The 25,263-nt window shown below is 39.8% G+C and overlaps 1 protein-coding gene across 1 annotated transcript in view; it reads left to right on the top strand.

Annotated features, from left to right (window-relative positions):
* Positions 1-25,263, top strand: part of KAZN (kazrin, periplakin interacting protein) — a 1,589,619-nt gene that overhangs the window by 45,168 nt on the left and 1,519,188 nt on the right. The gene's annotated exons all lie outside the window — the stretch shown is intronic.

The following is a 25,263-nucleotide window of genomic DNA, read 5'->3' as shown; positions in this document are numbered from 1 at the left end:
CATAGATAGAATATTGGACCTAGTATCAGGAAGATCTGAGTCCAAATGAGGTCTCAGACATTTACTAGCTATGTGACTCTAGGCAAATCACTTTACCTCTGTTTTCTTATCCTTAAAATAGGGATAACAATAATACCTACCTCCCAAACTTGTTCTAAGGTTCAAATGAGATAATATTTGTAAAGTATGAAATAGCGCCTGGCACATAGTAGGTGCTATTTAGTGCATATTTCCTCATCTACCTCCCTAAAAAAAGCACCAAATCCCAAATTGTTCTTATATCTTTCATGAAGTGGAAGGAACCTCAAAGGTTATTTAATCCAAACTTCCTCATTTTATAGAGGAGGAAACTCAGGCCCAGAGATGTGTGAAGGTCAATCAAGTAGGAAATAGTTGAATTAGAATTTGAACTATAGACTTGATTCCCAATTCAAGGATCTCTCGATACATTGCTAGGAAACTAGCAGAATAGAGATTCAAACCCAGTTTTCCTGGCTCTTGAGAGCCATGAAAGGAACTCTGGCTCTAGAGCCAGAGTTGAAATCCTTCTTCAATACTTACTACCCATGTGACTTGTCTCTTGACATCCCTGGGCCTCAGTTTCTTCATATATAAATAAGGTTAGGCTGGTTGGCTTCTGAAGTCTCTTGCAGCCCTATGGTCCCATGACTCCAATTCAGCTTTCTTTCCACTACACCAGTAGAAAAAATCGCATTGTAATATATATCAACACCCATTTGGCAAAGGGCTTTTCCCAGAATGATTCAATGCAGCCAAGACAGGCACTGCGCTAAGTAATGGGGATGCAAAGAAAGGCGAAACATTTCCTGCCCTTAAGGTGCTCATACCGTATAGCTGGGAGATGACAGAAAGATCCCTTTTTAAGACTGAGAGATTTCTTTCTATAGGAGTGGTTTGTGGTGGGCATTCAATAAATAGATAAGAAATATGAGTGAATTGTTGCTAAGGCTCACAGGGAAAAAGAAGACCATTTTTTCCCCTGCCAGGTAAATTGTGACAAAATAGAAAACAAGGTTGAATGTCAAGGTTAAAACATAACTCAGATTTTCTCTAAATCTCTAAACCATAGGTTTGTGAGATGTATGGCAATGGAGACTATCTCTTCTCATTTTCTCTTCTCTCATCTTTCCTGTAGTCCTCGCATTCTCTACCTTAATCATTTCTTCTCTTCTTTGTCTTCAGTTCCCTTTCTCTTGTCTTTTCCTTCCCTCTCTTTCCCTCTTATTCCTCCTCTTCTCTCTCTGTCTTCCCCCTCTCCCCCATTGCTTCCTTTCTTCATCTCTCTCCTTCATCCTTAACTTTATCCTATCACTCTTCACTTTATTTTTCTCTGTCTCATCCTAAGACATTATCAAGCAAACTCTATTCCTATTCTCTTATTTCTCCTCTCCTCTCCTCTCCTTCCTTCCTTCCTTCCTTCCTTCCCTCCTGCCTTCCTATCTACCTTCTTTTCTCTCTTCTTTCTCACTCTACTTTCTCTTTCTTTTCTATTTGATCTTGTATTCTTTCTTCATCCTCATTCTTGTCCTTTTCTTTCTCTATCATTTATTTTTTTCTATTCCTTCATATGGCCCTTTCCATTCTCCTCTAGCTCCTTCTCCTTTTTTGGTCTTTCTCTCTTCTCTTTACCATATTCCCTTCTGTATTGCACTCTTTTTGCTTTCCCTGTCTCTCTTCTGGTTTCTGTCTTCCCACCTTGCCAACCCATATCACAGTTTCCTTCTTTCCTCCTTTCCTCTCCCATCAGAAAACCATAGGCCAAGGAGTAATGAAGCTGGCAGTGTGTAATACTGAGTTCTGACTAGCAGAAAATTATTATCTTAGAGATTCATAAAATTTGTGATTTTGCCAAAATCCATGAAATTTCTGCATAAACAATAAATGATTGAGGCTAAGAACAGAGTCCTTAGGGAAAATTCTGCTGTATTAAAGAATGAATAGCCCAGAGGGGAGGCCAGATTGAGAGGGGATATGTTTTTTCATACTTACTCCTTTGGGGATTCATCTGAGCCACTTAGAATCAAAAAGTTTTAGAAGTAAAAAGGGAACATTTATTCCCACCTCTTCATTTTATTTAATTTTAGTTTTACATTTTTTAAAGCAGGAAAGGAGAAGTGCTTATGAAACAAAAAAAATCTCAATATGTACAACAACCCCCCAAACATTAAAGCAAGAATAGTAGTTCTCAAAGTTTCTCCCTTGTTTCTGTTGACCTCTGAACCTCCTTCTGATCTCTTCTGTATATTTTCTTTAAATATTTTGTTGACAATATTTCTTTTCTTCCTTTTGGGGGACATTTTTTGCATTAGCATTTCTCTCTTATACCCCTTATTCCTTTCTTCTCAAAATACTTTCATATGGAGGAATTTGGCATAGTCAAACAACAGAAATCTGTACATTAGCCATGTACAAAAATGTACGACTCATTTTTGGCCTCTAGTTCATCATTTCCTGATGAGAGATGGGAAACATGTTTTATCATGAACTTTTGAAGCAATGGTTGATTATTCCATTATTAATTCTTTCAAAGTTTATTTTCATTCTGCTCACTTTATCCTTCTTTAGTTCATACAGGTCTTCTCAGGTTTCTCCGAATATATATATTTCTCATATTTTTTATGATACAATAAAATTCTATTCCTTACATATATATGCCCTATTTTGTTCAACCATTTTCTAATTGATAGAAAGTCCCTTACTTTCCAGTTTTTTTAAAACACTACATCAAAAATGATGCTTTGAATAGTTTTGTATGTATAAATCCCTTTTCCTCTTGTCTCTGTAGACTATATGCCTAATAGTACTATCATTGGGCTTAAGGTTTTGAGGTTTTTTTGGATATGTTCCAAATGGCTTTCTAGAATATTTGGATCAAATCACAGTTCTAGCAATACTGCATTAGGGTGTTTGTTCTCCTACATTCTTGCCAGAAACTGCCATTTTCCTTGTTTATAATTTTTTCATTTGATAGAGAGGAAATAGAATTTCAAAGTTGTGTTAATCTTCATTTCTCTACTAGTGATCATTTTTGTTTGTTTGTTTACCATTCTGATGCAGTTGTCAATAACTTGCTTTTCCTCTTCTGAGAATTGTCCTTTCAGACTTATGATGGGGAATGTTATCCACCTCCAGAGAAATAATTGTTGAAGTCATCTTTCACATCAGTGTACACATGCTTTTATTTTAGGATTTTGGTTATGTATGAATTTGCTCTTACAATAATGACCAATATGGAAGTGGGTTTTTCATGACAAGAAAAATAAAATAAAAAAAGAGGATTATCCTTTCATCTTATTGGATCAGATAAATTTAGTTACATCCTCCTTCCACCCTCCCGGGTTTACAACACAATATTTTGGAAACCTGGTTCCTATAGGGTGGAATGAGTGGATTAATTTGTATACTCTTGGCATCTTGGCATGGATGACCCAACCGATGAGAAATAAGCATATTCCCAGTTAATTATTTCAGTATTCATTTCTGTAAAAGTGTTTTGTGGTAGTATTCATATTCCCATAGGTGTTCTGCTAAAATATTTGATATATTTTCTGGGTATTTTTGAATGGATTTTAAAAATCCCATTCTGCTTGATTTTGTTGGTAATGTAGGAAAAGACTCATGATTTGTGTAGTTTCATTTTGTATTTTTGTTGATGTTATTGTTTCAATTAGTTTTTAGTTGAAGTATCAAATGTGATGACATATATAAAGAATCTTGGAATTTTAAAGTGCTTTGTAAATGTCAGATCTTACTATATGTGAGGATCCTCAAGAAGACTATCATATCCTCTGCAAAAGCTTTAATATTGTCTATGTTTAATTCTACTTATCTCTTTTTCTTTCCTTATTTATGTAACAGTTTATAATCTATAACAAATGATAATGGTGATAGTGGACATTTTTGATTTATACCTGATGTTGGAGGTCCTGTAACATTTATCTTTTATAGATTCTGCTAGCTCTTGGTTTTAGATCTCTATAATAGTAAGGAAAAATCTATTTATTCCTCTGCTTTTAATATTTTAATAGAAATGATTGTTGTATTATGGGTGTCACATTATATCAAAAACTTTTCCATAGCCATTTATATAATTATATTATTTTTCACTGTTGCTTTTGTGTCATACTTTAAGCTATTTAAATGTATAGCTATACACTATTAATATTTTGATCAATGTTTTAATATGATATCATTTAGGTTTTTGTTCTGTAGTTTTCTTTCTCTGCTTTATTTCTCCCTGGTTTAGATGTCAAAAACATATTGGTATCACAGAAGAAATTTGGTAAATAGTAATGTTGGTTCTATTTTCACATAATTTATATAATATTGAAATGAACTGTTTTTTGAATGTTTGACAGAATTCACTTTTAAATACATCTGGTTCTAGGTTCTTTTTCTTTGAAAGTATGGCTTATTAAATTTCTTTTTTTGAGAGTAGATTATTTATACTCAATAATTCTTGTTTGTTAGTGCCCCCCTCCCTCATTATGTACTAAGCACTGTGCTAGGTGTTGGACATGATCACAAATATGAAAGTTTGTTAGAGTTGACAGACTCACATCAGAGTCAGGGCAACCTGGGTTTAAGTTCCACCTCTGACTCATAAAAGCTTTGTGATACTGGGCAAATCATTTAATCACATAGTGTCCAAGGAAACTCTCTCAGACTATGTGTTGCAGAGGCATTGGAGATATGCTTGGGTGGAAGGAATTTTCTCACCAGAAAATTTTCTATACACACTAATGAAATCACATGTACCAACAAAAAAACCAAACAGTGTTGAAATGATAGGGGGGACCCAATAGAGGGGGGAGGGAGGGATCATATATAGATGAGAGAAAAGAGTAGGTGGGTGGAAAATTCCTGGATAAATCAGCACTTATAGTGAGCGTTTAGTTTTCAACAGTGGAGGAGTCAGACATGGGGGAGGCAGCCACAGAGACATCAGAGTGAGAGTGGATGGGACCATATTTTATAATTAATGACACAGAAATTCACATCTTCCACATGTGGGGGAGTCAAGATGGGTTAATTGAGGAGCTGCCCTCCCCCTTGGCTCACTCTACTATTAAAAGGCAGAAAAAAAACAAACCACTGGGGAATTCTAAAAGAAATGCTTTGTTATTTGAAATAATCAAGGAAACAATTGTAGTTTCAGCCTGCTTTAAGAAGATCTGAGTTTGAACTTTAGTGAATCCATAATCTCTTGACATGGGAATTACTTTCAGTGATTCTAATCACAACCCATTCATGCCCACCCATCCTCCATGACTCTTGTCAGTGTCTTTCAGTCAGTCAACCACAAGGACTCAATACAATGTGCTAGAAGTGTTCCCATAGTATGGTTCTATGGAAAGATGCCTGGATTTGGTGTCAAAGAGCCTGGCTTAAAGTGACTGTCATTTACTAGCTGTTATCTTTGGAATGCCATTCCACCTCTTTGAAAAATGAACTGGTTCTTAGTCTCACACAGCATTGCCAGGATTGACATTCCTGTGGACATCCCAGCGATTGTAAGGAATTCATTTCCATTGGCCCTGATCCATCAATATTGGATACCCTCCTTACTGTCTTCCTTTTGCCAAGATGGCCTTAAAGGGAAATCAGTTTCCCTTTTGGTAAAATGAACAGGTTGGACTAGATGGTGTCTTAGATGCCTTCTAGCTCTAGATCTGTAGTCCTGTGACAGCATGAATAACAGTGGTGCATAGGGGCCATTCTTTGGTATTCCCTGGATCTGTGCTAGCATCAAACACTTTTGCTCACTCCACTCTTTAAGCTCATAGCCCATCCCATGAGAGTCTCATCCTTGTCTTTCCATCAGTTATCCCACAGTACCCTGGATTCCTTCCTCTGCATCTGGGAATATCTTGAGGGCACTCATGTACCAGTTTGGCTATCTCTCTGAGCTGCAAAACGAAGTAAATTACTGAGTAGTTGTTTGCATTATAAAAAGATCCTCCCTTCCCAAAGAGGCTATTTAATTTAGAGCTATGATCATAGGAACTGGAACCTTCCTTTTAGTGGGCAGATCTACAAGGTGCTCCACACATAATCTGGTTTGCAAAAATGTGAATGCTTTCCAAACTAATCAGAAACACAGCTGTGGCATACAGCAAGGGACACTTGTGCTGCTTTCCATTCACTCCTTCTTTCCCTCTCCCTTATACATTTTCAGGAACACACACACACACACACACACACACACACACACACACACACACTCTACCATATCTAGCCCTGATTGTCTCCTAGCTGACTTTTATCAGGAGTGACTTCAGGAACTTAGACCCAGTTAACAGAAAAGGAGATGGTCTAGCTTGGAAGTTCTAAACTGAGGCAATGGGATTATTTTGTTGTTCAGTCATTTCAGTTGTGTTTGACTCTTTGTGGCCACATTTGGGGTTTTCTTGGCAAAGATGCTGGAATGGAGTTCCATTTCCTTCTCTAATGCATTTGACAGATGGGGAAACTAAGGCAAACAGGGTTAAGTGACTAGCCCAGAGTTGCACAGCTAGTGTCTAAAGCAATATCTGGACCCGTGAAGATGAATCTCCCTGATTCTAAGCCTGGTGCTCTATTCACTGCACCACTTGGCTGCAAATTTCTCTCAAGCCTTGCTCCTCTGATGTGTGATTTCTCTTTAAGACTGTCTTGGCAAAGGGAAGGTGGTGAGGAGGGTATCAAATCTTGATGGATCAGGGCAGATGGAGATTAATTCCTTACAATCATTGGGATGCTTGGCAGTGCTATGTGAGACCAAGATCCAGGCTAAGAAGGGCCAATACTGCTCCTTTGTGTGTTTTGCTCATCCTCCTGCCTGGGCCACCATATGGCTTCCATTCATCGAGCCATTTCAAGGAACAATGATGGTGTTTTTGTTTCCAAGAGTTTCCTGACTCATCCAGAAAGAGGAAGCCTGTCATTGTTGGAGTTCATCTGACAGTCTTGTTCATTTAGGGGAAACCACCCTAATAGAGTCAGCTGTTGTGTTTCTATACAGCAGTAGAGTTCCAGAGCTCTCCCTTGATCTGAACTCTGGAGTCTCTGGTTCAAGGTTTCAAGGATCTATGATTTTTTGGCTATGGGTTCTTTTTTCACCACTTCTAATCATAGCCCTCCTATGATCAAAAAGAGGTGATCTTAGAAAGTTCAGTAGCACTTACTCTAGAAAATTACTTATCCCTCCATGGCTAATCTGATGATGACTCCTTGAACGTGTCCAAAATAGAACTCATCATTTCACCCCTCAAACCCGTCCTGCACCCCTCTTCCTTATTTCTGTTGAGGATGACACTATCTTTCTTTGTCTCTCAGGTTTGCAGCCTTGGACTCATTCTTAATTCCTTACTTTCCTTGACCCCGTATCCAGGTAATGGGCAAATCATGTCAATTCTGTCTAATTTATTGCTTTCTCTTGATTCATACCATGGTCACCCTAGTTCAAGGTCTCATCTCTTCTCTTCTGGAATATTATTGTAGCTTTCAAATAGGTCTCACTGTCTCAAGTCTCTTCTCTCCAGTCTATACCCTACCTATTTGTCAGTGATATTCTTAAAGCATAGGTCTGACTATGTCATCCCTCTATTCAATGAACTCCAAAGGTTCCCTATTGCCTCTAGGATATAATACTACCATTGTATTTCATTCTTGAAGAGAACCAAAAGGTCATCTCTATGTCGGAGTTGTAGATTTTAAAATCACTATCCAATGTTCCAAGTATTATATTTTATAAGATTTATTAATAATATTAATGATAACTAAAATAAGTATAAACAAAATAAAAAATAAATATATAATAAAATAGTAAATAAATAAAAATGAATAAAATAAAAATAAAAAAAGTAAAAAGGGAGCTGGCTCAAGTTCTGGTCACAAGAGAAGAGAGAAAGGGTGGGGAAAACATCCAACTATATACAAAATGTGACCATGCAACATGGTGGAAAGAGAAGAGGAATTCTGGGAAATACTAAAGGAATTTGGGGGAACATGGTTCAAAGGTAGAACATTTCCACTTATACAGAGTCAATATATAGTGTGTCTTCTGTGGCTAGATTGGATATAAATGCTTCTGATATTTAAAGCCCTTTTCAGTCCAGCTCACTCCTCTGCACATACTAGGATCCAGCCAAACTAGCCTTCTTGCCATTCTTCACACATACTGCTATATCTCCAGCCTCCCTGCTTTTGTTCAGGTCAATATCCCATGCCTAGAATGTGTTCTCTCTTTACCTTTTCTTCTTAGGATACTTAGATTCTTTTAAATATCAATGCAAGGGCCACCTTCTACACGAAGCCTTTACTATTTACTGATCCCTTCAGACTAAGTCTCAAAAAAAATCTTACTGATTTTGGAGTCAGAGGACCTGTGTTCGAATCACGACTCTACCACCTACTATCTACATGACCTTGGGAGTCACTTAACTTTGCTTGGCCTCAGTTTCTTCATCTGTAAAGTGAGGGAGTTGGACTAGATGGACTCTGAGGTCCTTTCTAGTTTCCTATATGCTACCTTCATATATATACATTTCTGTTTCCAACATAAATAACATTTTATAGGATATTTAAGCTTGCGAAGCTCTTTCTAGGTGTTATCTTATCTGAATCTCACAGTCACCCTGTGAGTTGATCATGAGTCTCAGGGAAGTGGTAGCATAATTGCTCAGGGCTAGTCAGAGAGCAAGCAATTATTTAACACTACCTATGTTCCTGGCCCTGCATTAGGTGCTGAGTTTACAAAGAAAGGCACAAGCAGGGTCCCTGCCCTCAAGGACGCACTTGACAAGGTACAAGATGCATATAGAGACAGGCAGCTAGTAAGAATCAGAGGTGAGTTGTTGCTGTCTTTTAATAACTCTTACTTTCTGTCTTACAATCAATACTAAGTTTTGGTTCCAAGGCAGAAGAGCAGTGAGGTTTAGGCAATGGGGGTAAGTGACTCGCCCAAGGTCCTTACACAGGGAATATCTGAGGTTAGATTTGAACCCAGGACCTTCTGACTGCAGGTCTGGCACTCCATCCACTGAGTCAGCTAGCTGCTCCCAGAAGTGAGAGTTGAACCTAGATTTTCTTGACTTTCAGACCAACATTCTAATTGTTATACTACACTGTGACATTTCTGTGGTCTCAAAGATTTCAGTCCCTTTTCCTAAATCCCATAGTAGTACCAGCCTTAATTACAAAGAAGCCCATCAGCCATGAGGTTGGGTATGATTTGTAGAGCTCTGAACCTGTTTGACACCCCCCTCCAATTAATTCCCTCCCCAAGAGAATTCTGAGTTCTATTGGAGGTTCTCTGAGGGATGGTGGTTCCTCCAGCTTCTTTACTATCCATTCCATCCACATCCACTCTCCAAGGTGCTCCTGATGCTAACCGGAGATCTCTATATAGACAGCCGGCAAGCAAGGACAGATAAGAAACTGTCAGTACAGATTGGAGACAACAAGGTTACAATTACGGGAATGTGTGTTCCTGGGCAGAGACTCAGATAGCTTCTGTCTCCTCAAATCCCCCCCCCCTTCTGTTCTCAAAATCATTTTTTCACTAGGTAATATTGGAATCTTGCACAAACCTTTGTCTGCTGAGATATATTCGTGGTCTCTGGGAAACCAAGGACTCTAGAACCTAGAGACAGAGCTACCCAGAAGAAGGGAATAGATTGGCCTTTCCAGTAGCAATATCGGTATTGATCTCATTATTGGTTCAGATTATTGAGTTCATCATTGATCAAATGAAATAATATTTGGAAAATGGAATTTCTCCTTGGAACTACCCTATACGTCTCCAAAATCTTTCTCAGCTCTTGATGGCCCCCACATTCCCCATGAGCCTTCTCCTATTAATTAGTCACTCACGCTTTCTCATTTAAAACTTGGTCTCTGTGCACCATTCCATCCTCCAGACTTTCATCTTGAATTTCCTGCAAATCTAGATTTGACTCTGAACCTCATTTTTTAAATTTGTAAAATGAGAGGGTTAGACTACATGGCTTCTATGGTCCTTTTCAACTCTGATATACTTTGTTCTAATTCCCTTCCCAGTTCTTACATTCCATGTTCCAGGGCCCTCCCAGCTCTGCCATTCTATGTCCTAACCCCTCTATATCCTGCTCTGATATTCTGTGTTCTGAGTATCCTTCCAACTCTAAAACCTGTAACTCGATGACCTGTAAACCAACAGCTAGCTAATTAATTAAATAATGAAGGATTCATGATCTGGTGTATAGACCAGACTGTAATTGAAGAACCTGGACTCTTGAGCAGTTTCTCTTCCCCATTAGCCATGTTCTGGGTCACGGTTTCCTCATTTGTAAATCGAAGAACTTAGACTAACTAGTTGGCCTTCAAGATTTTTTTCTGGGCTCTCTGCTTTGTAGCTAATCCATCCTGAGATTTGATAGGTTTTAATGAGTTCATTGATTCACTGATTTATTCATTTAATACTTAGTTGAGTGAATAAAAAAGCATTCATTACATACTTACTATGTAGCAGGCACTTTTCTAAGCCCTGGGTCACAAAGACAAAAAGTAGAGATGATCCTTAAAGCTTGCATTTTTTAAAATACCTACCTTCTGTCTTAGAATCAATACAAAGTATTAATTCCAAAGTGGAAGAATGGCAAGGACTAGGCAATGGAGGTTAAGTGACTTGCCCAGGATTATACAGCTAGGAAGTATATGAGGCCAGATTTGAACCCAGGACCTTCCATCTCCAGGCTTAGCTCTGTCCACTGAGCCACTTGGCTGCCCCTGAAGTTTACATTCTAATGGAGGGAGATAACACGAATCTGCAAGTTGTGACTAAGAGGAGTATTTTGATTTGGAAATTTACTGGGATGGTGAATGGAGAAAGAAGAGAATAGACTGACCTTTCCAGTAGCAGTATCAGTTTTTATATTGGTTTGGATATATTTGGAAAGCATTTAGCACAGTACCTGGCATACAGCAGGTGCTTAATAAATGAGTATCACTCCCTCCTAGAAGTAGAAAGGGTTGGATGTATTCAGAGAATATGTAGCAGCAAGGTGGTTGTTGAGAGAATGGTTAGTGAGTAAAGTGAAGCTTGGTGGGCATCTGTCTCTATAGAGGGGGTCTCATGAAGTCTTCACCAATCAAAAGTGGGTGAAGGGTAAGGGTAGATGTAACAGAGCTAGAACGGGTAAGTCCATCAGTGCATGGTCTTTAGTCCCCACAATAAGGCACCTACAAAAGGATGGCTGTCTTTCTCTGTCTAATAGGATAGCCACTTTCTCCTTCTTGGTGCCTTCTCTTTTCTGCCCTGTTACTTCTCTAAAATTTCAACATCTAGAAGCATTTATAAGTTAGAACTTTCTAGTTTTCTAGTTGATTAGAGTTTCTCCACCTATAACCTCAGGGTTGGGAAACCATTAAGATTAAGATCTAGAAATGAGCAAGTTGTCAGGACCCCATAATGCCTTTCTCTCCTCTACTCTCAAGCAAAGTGAAATGCTGAGAATCCTAGACCTTCCTAAGATGATCTATGGACCTGACATATGGACCTCACAAAACCTTCATAATTATGGACTTCACTTTCCTGCTGAACTCTACTGATCATCGTGACTGACCTTTGATGGCATCTGTGCTTCTAGATCTTCTCAGACCTTTGCCAAACCTGATTTAGAGGAATGAGTCCTAGAGCATTAAACTTGGAATCAAATGACATGAGTTCAAATCTCAGTCCTTCCACTTCTCATCTATAAGGGCAAATCAGTTTCTTCATCAGTAAAATGAAGGAGCTGGACTAGATGACTCCTAACATCCCCCTTTCAACTCTAGACTTCTGATCCTATGATTATAGCCCTAGTATGAAGGAGGTCAGTGGGCTACTCCCATGTAAAGGTGCTAGGTCTAGTCTCCAGGGTTGATGGGAAAGGGTTGATGAACTGCCCTATTTTGGAAGTGTCAGCCCCGGCTCCAATGTAAATCAGGGCTTAGTGGATTGCCTTAGTAACTCTCTGTTCTTCCCTTGGGTATTTGTTGTTAAACCATGTGGCCTTCCTTTTGATTCCATCCCTTAAACATGCCAAAGAAAAGGGCCTATTCCTTTCAGCATTGACTAGCTCACCTAATTCTTCTGCAAAGCCCTTTTAGTCCCAGTAGTGGATTTGGACACACTAATCTTCCTAAATCTCAATTCTGATCATGCCACTTACCTTGATGGCCCCCTTCTGCCACTAGGATGAAGTCCAAACTTATAATCTGGTATTTAAGGCCTCTTCTACAATCTGTGCTCACTGTGCCTTGCCAATATTATCTTTCCACGGTGACCCTGGCCTCCTTGAATTTCCTGAAAACTGAGCCTCTGTCAGAGATCCTTCCCATTATGGTTTCTCCTGTCACCAAAAGATCAGATTAACTCACATGTGAGAAAACTGGGTCAGTGCTGGCTCTGAAATTGTCATCACTACTTGGACAGTCCCAGAAGGGCTTAAGTGAACTCAGCTGATGGCAGGAGGAGTCAGAATCTGAGCAAAGATAGAATTTGATTTGATCTGAGGCAGTGAGAAGAGTATGGCCAGAGAGGACACTGAGAACTGTCTGGCGGAGACTAGGCTGGGCCATCTTCCCTCTCCTTTCCCTCCTGACCTCCTTACCAATTCTGCCAAGCTCTCCATCATTTGCTGTTCCACCCTTACTTTGTATAAAGTACATAATTGTGGATTGTTCAGAGAAAGAAGCAACCCAAGAGAGAACTGTCCCTCCTCCCCACTGTAATATGCCCAACAAGTAAGTGGTCACCCACTATCTGTGTGAACACTTCCAACAAAGAAGAGCCCACTCTCTCCTAAAGCATATATTTTAAAAGTTTCCCCCTAGAATTACTCTAGATTTTTTCTTTTTAAAAAATATTTAATTGATTAATTTAGAGCACTTTTCCAGAATTACAAAAATCATGTTCTTTCCCTCCCATCCCCCCAACCCCCTCCCATACCTGATACACAATTCCACTGGGTTTTACATGTGTCATTGATCAAGCCCCATTTCCATATTATTGACAATTGCACTAGGGTGATTGTTTAGAGTCTCCATCCCCAATCATATCCCCATCGACCCATGTGATCAAGCAGTTGTTTTTCTTCTGTGTTTCTGCTCCCACAATTTTTCCTTTGGATGTGGATAGTATTCTTTCTCATAAGTCCCTCTGAATTGTCCTGGATCATTGCATTGCTGCTAGTAGAGAAGCCCATTACATTCAATTGTACCACAGTGTATCAGTCTCTGTGTACAATGTTTTCCTGGTTCTGCTCATTTCATTCTGCATCACTTCCTGGAGGTTGTTCCAGTCTCCATGGAATTCCTCCACTTTATTATTCCTTTGAGCACAATAGTATTTCATCACCAACATGTACCACAATTTTTTCAGCCATTCCCCAATTGATGGGCATCCCCTCATTTTCTATTTTTTGCCACCACAAAGAGGTGCAGCTATGAATATTCTTGAACAAGTCTTTTTCCTTATTATCTCTTTGGGGTACAAACCCAGCAGTGCTATGGCTGGATCAAAGGGCTTTTATCTTTTATCTTTTATCGTCCTTTGGGCATAGTTCCAAATTGCCCTCCAGAATAGTTGGATCAATTCACAACTCCACCAGTGTTATATTTAAAAGAGTTAGAGCCATAAACTGTGGCAGTTAAAAGAGTTGAGGTCATAAACTGTAAGAGTAAAATAGTGGAAGACTTAAATTATTGTAGGTATGAGTGGATGAGTAAATTTGTGACCACAGAAAATATGTTTCACTACAGTGTCTTGGTTTTAAATCAAATATAAGGTGGTCTCCAGGGAAATATTCCCAATTATGAATATACCCAAGTCAACTGGGTTTTATAGAGAATTTAATTAATAATACAATGAGGAATTAAAGAAAAGAGAGAAAGAGAGAAAAAGGAAATAAGTATGAAGGGCCTTAAGCCAACATGGCCTAGACCTGAGTCTTAAGAGAGAGAGAGAAGTCAGTCAGTCTTTTATCACTCACCACAAGGTCTGTCTAAGCAAGGATTCTAGTGACAGAGTCTCCTCAGAGAGAGTTCCAGCCAGAGTCCTCCTCAAAGAGCCTTCCAGCCAGAAACTGTTTCAAAGGGCCTCTCTCAAGAGCCTCCAGAGGGACAGAGTCTCCTCAGAGGAGCTCCAGCGAGACCTCCTTAGAGATTGTCCTCCAAGAGCTTCCCTTTTCCATAGCCTCTCTCAAGAGATTCTCCAAAAGGATTGCCTTTCAAGAGATTCTGCTTCTTCTTATATAGGGGGTTTTCTCCTATGTCACCTCCCCTAAGTCCTTACATCTACCAATCACAGTAGACGTTTTCCAAAGGACAACCCATTCTAAAAACACTGCTGGGTCGACTAATCCCTTTAGTAAGTTTGTACCAGAAAAAACACTGCTGGGTCGACTAATCCCTTTAATAAGTTTGAACTAGAAAAAAACTTCTGAATAAGTTTTCACCTCTTTGTTCCTGGCAAGTTTACAAGTTGCCTGACCTTTAATAGGTACTTAGCACCCCTTTGTATTACTTCTAAAATTAGGCATGGCTTAAAGAACTTTTTGCCTCACTATAAGTATGGGCCCAAGTACCCTCATTGTTTAGCAAGGAGTTTTTTCCCCTAAAGCAGTCCTAAGTACTGCAGTAGAGGTCCTCCCATTTCTGATCCAAGTAGTGTTCTCACATCCAAATGTGGAATGTTCCCAGTAGGGAGTTGTTCCAATTGAGAATTTCCCAATGTGGAAATTTTTAACATTCACAAGTCTAATTTTTTATCAATAAATGGCAGGTTCCCATAATTTAAAGCTTGTGCATTGACATTTTAGCAAGAATATATATAATATGTATATATATATTAACTTGTATTACTGCAGAAACAAATATTATTAATCATATGTACCTTTAGTACAAAAATGAGAAAAAATCAAATATTCTAATCAAAAGAAAAGAAATAATAAAAAATAAGGAAAAAATCAGTAATTCAATGTGTTCTCAAAAAACAGCATCCATTTGTCTATGGATTATTATCTCCAATTCATATGATAGGATACAGTCAATCAGTCTCAGCAGAAGATGCTTTCTTCACATGTGAGCAATGAATCCAAGAGTCTTTTTCTCCAATCTTTATGGATGTTGGAGTAGTTAACAATATTTGGAATGGTCCTTTCCACGAAGGCTGAGTTGCTCCACTACGCTTGAAATTTTTAATATAAACTTTATCTCCTGGATTCAGATCATGCAGAGAAAAATCTAATGGTCCAACTTGTACTGCAGCTCCAGATTCATGAAGTTCACGTAGTTTGTGCTGTAACTCCTGTATATAGGAAGCAATAGTAATATCTCCCCCTAATAGTGATGTATATGCAGGGGATGAGAATGTTCTCAGTAGGGAGTTGTTCCAAATGAGAATTCCCCAATGTGGAAATTTTTAACATTCACAAGTCTGAGAAATTTCAAGATTTACACCAGCAATGCACTAATGTTTTTTGCCACATCCTCTCCAACATTTATTACTTTCCTTTTCTGTCATGTTAGTCAATCGGCAAGGTGTGAGGTGGTACCTCAGAGTTGTTTTGATTAGATTTTTCTCTTTGTAACTTCCACCCATGGCTCCTGGTTCTACCCCCAGGGGCTAAGCAGAACATAACTTTTCAGATGCTTGAGCAAAAGTTATCCTATGCCACCTCTGTCTTCTTTTCTCTTAGTTATTTCCATTCAGTTTCTTCAATCAATACTCATGCAACAAAAAGTTGACTTCACAGTCCTAACTGCTGCCTCCTAGAGACTATCTTATCTGCACTTGAACCGTGGTGCCCCAAACTGAATACAACCCTCTAGATGGAGTCTGATAGAGGCAGAGGATAGGGGGACTGCCACCTCTTTATTTCTGTCTTTCTGAATGCAGCCCAAGATTACATTCACTTTCTTGGCCATTGAATTATGTTATTGACATATACTGAGCATGTGGTCCATTAAAAATCTCAGCTCTTTTTCAGGCAAGTTTCTATATAACTAGACTTCCTCTAACCTATATTTGTAAGGTTGACTTCCTTTTTTTAAAACCCTTACATTCACCTTAGAGTTAATATTATGTAGTGGTTTCAAGTCAGAAGAGCAGTAAGGGCTGGCTATTTAGGGTTAAGTGACTTGCCCAGGGTCACATGGCTAGGAAGTATCCGAGGTCAGATTTGAACCCAAGATCTACTGCTTCCAAGCCTGACTCTTTATCTGCTGAGACACTTAGCTGTCCCTAAGTTGATTTACTTTTGAATCCAAATAGAAGATTTTAATTCACTTCTAATTGATTATTTGATTCATCTTATGTGGTTCATTCCAATACTATATACATGGTCCAGTGCTTTGTCTTTATTAAATGAGTTTACCAGAGAGACCAAGGTCTACCAGTTGGCCCATATGTTGGGCCCATATTGGCCCAATATTGTGTATTGGTTCTAAGGCAGAAGAGTGGTAAGGGCTAGGCAATGGAGGTCAAGTGACTTGCCCAGGATCACACATCTAGGCAGTGTATGAGGCTAGATTTGAACCCAGGACCTCCCATCTCTGGGCCTGGCTCTCAATCCACTGAACCTCCCAGCTGCCCCACATTCTTATAAACACCAAAAATTTATTTAAAAATGTAAAAACTGTTCTTAGTTTCCAAGCAACTGTTTGGATTTGCCCTGGATCTAATTTATTGATCTCTAAGTTAAAGGCAAAGACAGTGAGTTCTGTTTTGGATATGTTGTATTTGAGATACTCATGCACACATGCTTGAAGATGTCCAATAGTCAATTGGTTATGTGGGAGAGAAGTTTAGTAGAGTCTAGGGCTAGATATAGGAAACATCTACAGAGAGAAACTTGAGTTTTTGAGAGCTGAGGGGAGGAAGGAAGGGAGAAAGAAAGGGAGAGAAAGGGGGCAAAGGAGGGAGAGACAGAAAGAGGAAGAGAGAGGGAGAAAGGTAGGGAAAAGAGAGGAAGAGAGGGAGAGACACAGAGAAAGGATATAGAGAGAAAAGTCTTGGGATAAAATCTTAGGGGACATCGCACTGTCTCATGTTCTGTGTTCAAATCTATACTTTGCCTGTATTTATTTTTGTGTTTTAGGCATGAGTAACATTCATCTAAGAACTAACCTACATCAAAAATAGGGCCATCATCAACATTGATCCACCAGCTTGTGCAAATCAATTTTCCCCCTCCTACCCCTCTATATCCTTAACACTTGATGTAATGTTTCCATTATTAGAATGAGCTCCTGTGAGGGCAGATCTTGTTCTTTTGTATTTGTATATTTAGTAGTTAGCTCAGTGCCTGGCACATAGTAAATGCTTGGTAGATGCTTTTTAATTCATTCATTATTGGGGCTATGGAAGATATATCATCCCACTTCTCCAAGAAATTTGCACTCTATGTGAGATCTTTTCTGTGTGTATGTAGGTGACAGCTCTTTCTTGCCTTAGCAGGGGGTGTTATGAATTACTGTAAGCAAAAAGAGTTCATCACCTAGTGACTGTTGAGACTTTTTGCACTGGTCCTCGCCATAAGCAGCGTCAGCCTCTAGACTTCAAAAAATAGGACTTAGATAAGCTTGCATGCTGCAGCCCTCAGAAGTCCAGAATCACCTCCAAGTGACAAGGAAACAAATGAGGACTGATGGGATGGGATGCCCACAGGTGAAGTGATGATGCATTGTTTTATTAATTGGTTAGAATGCTGAATTATATGGCACAAAACTAATTAGACATTGCAAGACAAGATGCTATCTGTGGAACTAGATCTCTCAAGGCAGAGGGGTTCTGGTGACATCAAAGGGAATGGCAGGTGGAATCGGTGGTCTGCAAAGCCATTTGCTTTGCTCAGAGTCATTTTTGTGATCCAATATGATAAGGGCTATTGCTACCTTTTGGAGAAAGGCCACAATTTTAAAGTGAAAGAGATAGTTCATTTGAGTCCTAGCCTTCTAAGAAACAATTTCTAAGATTCCTTCCTTCCTTCCTTCCTTCCTTCCTTCCTTCCTTCCTTCCTTCCTTCCTTCCTTCCTTCCTTCCTTCCTTCCTTCCTTCCTTCCTTCCTTCCTTCCTTCCTTCCTTCCTTCCTTCCTTCCTTCCTTCCTTCCTTCCTTCCTTCCTTCCTTCCTTCCTTCCTTCCTTCCTTCCTTCCTTCCTTCCTTCCTTCCCCCTTACCTTCTATCTTAGAGTCAATACTCTGTGTTGGTTCTAAGGCAGAAGAGTGATGAGGGCTAGGCAATGGGGGTTAAGTGACTCTTTCAGGGTCACACAGTTAGGAAGTATCTGAGGCCAGATTTGAACCTAGGACCTCCTCTGTCTTTGGGCCTGACTCAATCCACTGAACCACCCAGCTGCCCCCTATTTCTAGCTTTCTTATTGTATTTTCTAAGGCTAGTTCCAGTTCTGACATTCTATGTTCTAAAATTCTTTCTATTCAGATGTTTGGTGTTCTAAACTCCTTCCAAACTCTGAAATTTTATGTTTTAAAAGTTTTCCCAACTCTGACATTTTTTTTTTTCTATTCCAACTGTCCCTCTCCTCCCATTGTAACATTATATATTTTATCAATTTGGATCTCCCAGCTCTGCCATTCTTTGTTCTAAGTCCCTTCCTAGCTCTGACATTCTGGCTTCTAAAATCCTCTCCTAGTGCTGATATTATATGATCTAAGGCCCCTCCCTGGTGTGACATCCTGTATGCAAAAGTTCCTTCCAGACCTGACATTCTGTGGTGAGAGTTGTGGCCTGGTAGCCTTGTGGGGATGGCAGCTGGTGTGCCCCTCTGGACCTATTTTTCTTTCCACAGTTCTGGGATAATTCTCCAAGATGAACGGGGAAGGATTGCTTCTCACTTCTGTGCCTCCCTGCTAAGGTGCCCCCCTTTTCGTTTTTAATCAAACCTTCCCCAGAATCTTTTTGGTTGTTTTCATTACAAAAACCTTTTAAAGCTGCAGCTCCAGAGGTGCTTTTCCTCTTATCAACTCCAGACTGAAATGATTAAACAGTCTCTCTAGCACAGTGGGGTCCCAGGCTAGGATGCTGCTGAAAAGCAAATGAGACTTTTTCTACTGGCATTTGTGGCCAAGTGGTTTGTGTGGTTAGGCTGGCCTCTAGTGGTCGAGCTTATGAATTGCACATTAATTTTCCCTTTTCCCCAGAGCAGAGATTTAAATTCTAAGAGAAGACATTGAGTCCAATCCTTAAAAGGAATTAAGTTTCAAAGAATCCAAAATTTTTAATTTAAAAACAACTTTCTTATTTTTTCAAATTTTGTTGTTCTTGATTTGTTTCAGTTGTGCTTCTCTCTCTTTGTTTCTGTCTCTTTGTCTCTTCTTCCCTCCCTCCCTCCTTCTCTCTCTTCTTCTCTCTCCTCTCTCTCTCTCTCTCTCTCTCTCTCTCTCTCTCTCTCTCTCTCTCTCTCTCTCTCTCTCTCTCTCTCTCTCTCTCTCTCTCTCTCTCTCTCTCTCTCTCTCTCTCTCTCTCTCTCTCTCTCTCTCTCTCTGTTTCTTTGTCTGCCTGTCTCTTCTTCCCTCCCTCTCTCCTTCTCTCTCCTTCTCTCTCTCCTCTCTCTCTGTCTCTCTTTCTCTGCTTGTCTGTCTCTCTCTCCGCTTCTCTCTCTTCCTCCTTCTCTCTCCTCTCTCTGTTTCTGTCTCCCTTCTGCCTTCTCTCTGTCTCTGTCTCCCTTCCTCCCTTCCTCCTTCTCTCTTTCTCTCTCTCTCTCTCTCTCTTTCTCTCTCTCTCTCTCTCTCTCTCTCTCTCTCTCTCTCTCTCTCTCTCTCTCTCTCTCTCTCTCTCTCTCTCTCTCTCTCTCTCTCTCTCTCTCTCCCTCTCTCTTTCTCTCAACCCTTATCTTTGGACTTGGAATCAATACTGAGCATTGGTTCCAAGACAGAAAAGTGGTAAGGGTGAGGCAATTGGGGGTAAGTGACTTGCCCAGGTCACACAACTAAGAAGTATCTGAGTCTATATTTGAACCCAGGACCTTCTTTTTTTAGGTCTAGTTATCAAAGCACAGAGCTACCTAGCTGCTCCCATGCCTTACTCTTTATGACCCTCTTTGAGATTTCCTTTGCAAAGATACTGAAGTGGTCTTCCATTTACTTCTCAAGCTCATTTTATAGTGAGGAACGGAGGCAAACAGGGTTAAGTGACTTGTCTAGAGTCACGGAGCTGGTATGTATCTGAGGCTAAATTTGAACTCAAGACCTTCTTATTCCAGGCTTGGTGTACTATCCATTGCATCTCTCTCTCTCTCTCTCTCTTTTTTTTTATTAAAACCTTTACCTTCCGTCTTGGAGTCAATACTGTGTATTGGCTCCAAGGAAGAAGAGTGGTAAGGGCTAGGCAATGGGGGTCAAGTGACTTGCCCAGGGTCACACAACTGGGGAGTGTCTGAGGTCAGATTTGAACCTAGGACCTCCCGTCTCTAGGCCTAGCTCTCAACACACTGAGCTACCCAGCTGCCCTCTCATTGCATCTCTTAACTGGCCATATTTTTCAAAATCTGTATTTATTTTCTCTTCTTTCCCTCTGTCTTTCAACAACATTCCCCAAGGGCAAAGGAAAAAAGAGGAAACTTTCATAATAAATATGCATAGCCAAGTTAAGAAAATTCCCTCAGTGTCTCTGGTCATGTCCAAAAATGTTTGCCCATTCTGAGTTTTGAGTCTATCACCTTTATCACAAAGTACATGAAATGCTTTGGTCCTTTAGAATAATGTCAAATATTAAACCCCTACTGTATACAAATTGCTAAAGATAGAGAGATAAAAATTAAATAATCCATGACCTTAAGAAATTTATAGTAGAAAACTGGAAACCATCCAACCAACCTCAAATGATTTTTATTAATTCTTTCAATCAATCAGTCAGTTGATCAGTTATTCAATGGGCATGTACTCAACTATATGATAGCAGTTAGATGACTCAGAGGTTAGAACCTGGAGTCAGGAAGATCTGAGTTCAAATTTGACCTCTGTCACTTCTTGAGGAAGCCAGAAGGTGGGGCTGAAAAGAATGATCATTCCAGGAATGTAGGCTAGTTCATAAAAAGCCCTGCGGTAAAGGAACTGTGCTAAGTGGTTATGAAGATTCCTTCTAGCTCTTAATCCTATGGTCCCTATGATTGATAAAGTCTCTTCCAGCTCCAAAGCTTTGTAAATCTGTGACTTGCTCTAGGAAATGATCATTTGCTGCCTCAGTAGGAATGGGGATTAGGATTGGGGAGAGTGACAGTTTACAGAGAGTTGAAAGTAGGAATTTTGGACCCTAGTGCAGATTGAGTTAAATGGTAGTATAAGGAAGTTTGCCAGTAGAGGGGGCACCCTGTCCTCTAGAGAATGAAGCATGAGCTCTCTTGGCTCAGCTGACACTTGACTTGCAGTTCTTCAACTTCTAGGTGGAGGGTTGAGCCAGTGTCCAGGGGAATGAGGCAGTAAGAATTGCCTCCAGGAGAAGGGTACCACGGTGATGGTCAAGTAGGGGATGGGGAAGGGACATATCTGCCCTCCAGAGGGGATGGGCTGAAATGCGCCTCTGTGACACTAGTTACTTTCAGCACTCTGGAACAAAGCTCCAGTCACACCATTCTAGCTATGGCTCTCAATTTATGGCCAGGACTATTCTATATGCTTCTTTGTATCACTGCAGATAACTGGCAGGCCTTGGAGGGCTTGGAGTTAGGGAAACCTTTATTCACGTTCTCACTCTGGGACTGAGATCCTGGCTAAGTTACTGAACCCCTTAGTGTCCCAGGCAAATCTCTTAAGAGTTTAACTGGCAGAATATTAAGATCTTCACTAATAGAGTTTCCTTCAACTGATAGAAACCCTTCTCCTGTCTATTGACTGATTGATTTTATGATTTTATTAATAGCTCCAGTACCTAGCACAGTGCCTGGTCCATAACAGGCACTTAATAAATGTTGGGTAAATGATGGATTGATTTTGTTTTTTCTCTCTCCGCTGGCTTTGGAGCCCCAATGCCTGGCCCGTAATAGGGGCTTAACAAATACTTGTTAAATTGGATTTCCTTGTTGCAAGCTAGAGGTGGTCAGGAAATCTTTCACTCAGCATTTCTCACAAATACAGAGTTCATGTGTCAGGCCATTATTTCTGTTTTCTCTCTTCCCTCCTCTAGGACTCCAACTATCAAATGACTTTCAAGAAACAAAGTCTAGTTTTGATTTCAGAAATGGGCTTTCTTGTAAAAGAACAGAAAGACCCTCTCAAAAATCAATGGGATCTATGCCTTGGTCTGAATCATCTCTGTTGCTTCTTCTTCGGGGAGATGGGAATAACACTTGTCTGCTCCAGTGGGCACTTGACCCAATGAATGACCCAGCATCTCTGCTAGTCACTTTCATTCCAGTTGCTGCAGTGAGTGACTCTCATTCCAGCTGCTGTAGTAAGTGATCTTATAAAATATTCGTGCCTGTTTAAGAATGTACACCTCCTTCTATATCTCTAGTCTATCCCCTCTCTGCCAAGAAATTGTTTTACCCTTTGCTTTTTGAAGTCTTGATTGGTCATTGCCTTGGTCAGAGTTCTGAGGTCTTTCCAAGGTGGGTCCTTTCTTCTTGTGGTCAGAATAGAAGCCATTCTACTAGTTCTACTTATTTCACTCTGTCAGTTCATAAAAATCTTCCCATGTTTCTCTGAATCTTTTATAGCCACCATTCCTCATGGTGTAGAATTCTGTTATGATGGTTTAATTAATATAGAGGGAAGGAATTAAGAAGAGAGAGGGAAAGGGGTATAAGATTTCTCCAGCCTAGCCTAAGCCAAGGGGAGTTCTGAAAACTCAGCCACAAGGCCTCCTTCCCAAGAGGATGGTGTTTTGGAAGGTAAAGGAAAAAGGAATCAGTCTAAATCACTTGCCCAGGTCACTCAGGGAAGACGCCTCACCTAACCCAGGCTACTGAGCTTCTCCAGTCCCTTACTGGCAAGCCTCAAATGCCAACTCCCAAGACGCCAAACACCGCCCAGCACTCTCCATGTTGCCGACAGAGACCAACGTCTCCATGAGTGAGAGTGAGAGTGAGAGCCACGTCTCCATGAAAGAGACCAGAGAGAGGAAGTGACGCAAAATATATAAACTGTTCTTTATGTCATTTCCTGCATCTCACATGTACCAATGGTAACTTAAACTTGACTTAGGACAGCCCAAGGGGTCTATCAGTTGTTTCTTATTTGTCACTTGCTAGCACATGTCTGCCATAGGCCATCCTCCTCACACTTCATCCTTAAGTAGGGGTGTATACATTCCTGGTTGCTAGACTAAGCAGGGTGGAGTAAATCTAAAATTCACAGAGCAATGAATCCAAGAGTCCTTTTCTCCAATTTTTATAGCCATTGGAGTGGTTAACAATATATGAAATGAACCTTCTCAGGAAGGCTGAGTTGCTCTAGTATGCTGGAAATTCTTAATATATACCTTGTCTCCTGGTTTCAGGTCATGAAGTGAAAAGTCTATTGGTCCTGCTTGTACTCTAGCTCTGGATTCATGGAGTTCATGCAATTTGTTCTGCAATCCCTATATATAGGAAGCAATAGAAGTATCTCCCCCTAATAGTGATATCTATGCAGGAGAAAAAGGCTTAGCTTGTATAGGGGGGTGTTGGTTTTGTTCTCTTTCCCTTTTATCCCTAAATTATTGAATTTATAAACTGGTTATGTTTACATGATCCATTGGGGAGACTAGTTAGTCTCCCAAAGGATCCTGGGGAAATTGTGAAATTAGAATCTGTTACCCTAAAAACTACACTTGAAAATTTGAAATCCTGTGATTCTAAATCAAATGCTATATAAATTTAAGGTTGTGGTTAATATGTTGGAAATTGATCACATTCTGTTCCTATGGTATTGTGGTCAGTATGGGACACCACATTTTAGGAAGATAAAGAACACAGTGTTCAGAAGAGAGAGACCAGAATAACGAAGGGTCAGGATAAGGCAGAGGAACTAGGGATGTTTAGACTAGAAAAGAGAAGACTTGGAGAGAGATGGAGAATAGAGATCAGATCTTCATCTTCAAATATTTGAAGGGCAGTACAGTGGAAGTCAAGTCAATCAGTATTTATCAAGTGTCTACTGTGTGCTGCCAGGTAGTGCCAGGAATATGAAGAGAAGAAAAAGATAGCCCTTGCTTTCAAGGAGCTCACAATCTAATGGAGGAGACAACGTGCAATTAATTCTGTACATATAAGATATATATTGTAAAATGGAGATAATCAGTAGGGGGAAGGTACTAGCATTTAGGGAGAGCAGAAAGGCTTCTGTAGAAAAAAGAATTTTTAAGCTGAGACTTGGAGGAAGTCATAGAAGCCAGGGAGGGAGGAAAGAGAGAATTCCATATATAACAGGCAGCCAGTAAAATATAAGAAGTCAGGAGGTAAGAGTTTCTTATGACAGGAACAACAAGGAGGCCAGTGTCACTGGATCCTAAAGTATGTGGAGAGGAATAGAGTATAAGAAGCCTGGAAAGGGTAATTTGTTACTTTCATGTAATTGGTAAATATAAATGTAAATGCACACACACATGTGTATATATATATATATATGTGTGTGTATATATATGTGTATATATATATATATGTGTGTATATATATGTGTATATATATATATGTGTGTATATATATATATAAACTGGAAAGAAAGCCAGATTTTCTGTTTGATCCTAGAGGTAAAAGGGAGTCACTAGAGTTTATTGAATGCTGTTGGGCGATGGGTAACGTAGTTGGATCTACTCTTAAGGAAAATGATTTTGGCCATAGAATGCAGGATGGAACTTGAGGCAGGGAAACCAATCAGCAGTTGTTTAGATTATTGCAATAGTCCAGGTGTGAGGTGATGAGGAGCTGCACTAGGGTGATGGCAGTCTCAGAGGAGAGAAGGGAAACGCAAGAGATGTTATGAAGGTATTGCCTTCTTCTGCTTAGTCCTTGTGGTCAGAATAAGTAGTAGTAGACACTGCAGAGAGTTAAGTGTAGGCTTGATGTCAGATGGGGAAAGAACAACAAAAGGAGACTTCATGATAATGAAGTTAATGGGTTGCCTTTTGGAGGCAGAGGATTCTTTCCTTTTGTGAGATGTCTTCGAAGAAAGTAGACAAGTCTTGGTTTGGGATAATAGAGAGGATATTTATGAAGATGTACCTTTTGGATTTCCTACTCTGAGATTCAGGGATTCTATGATATGTATTTTACTTTTTTACTTATATCACTTAAAATTTTGTTTT

Source organism: Monodelphis domestica, chromosome 4 (assembly GCF_027887165.1).
Source record: "Monodelphis domestica isolate mMonDom1 chromosome 4, mMonDom1.pri, whole genome shotgun sequence".
In the NCBI taxonomy this organism is placed as follows: domain Eukaryota; kingdom Metazoa; phylum Chordata; class Mammalia; order Didelphimorphia; family Didelphidae; genus Monodelphis; species Monodelphis domestica.
This window is presented reverse-complemented; position numbering and strand designations above follow the sequence as displayed.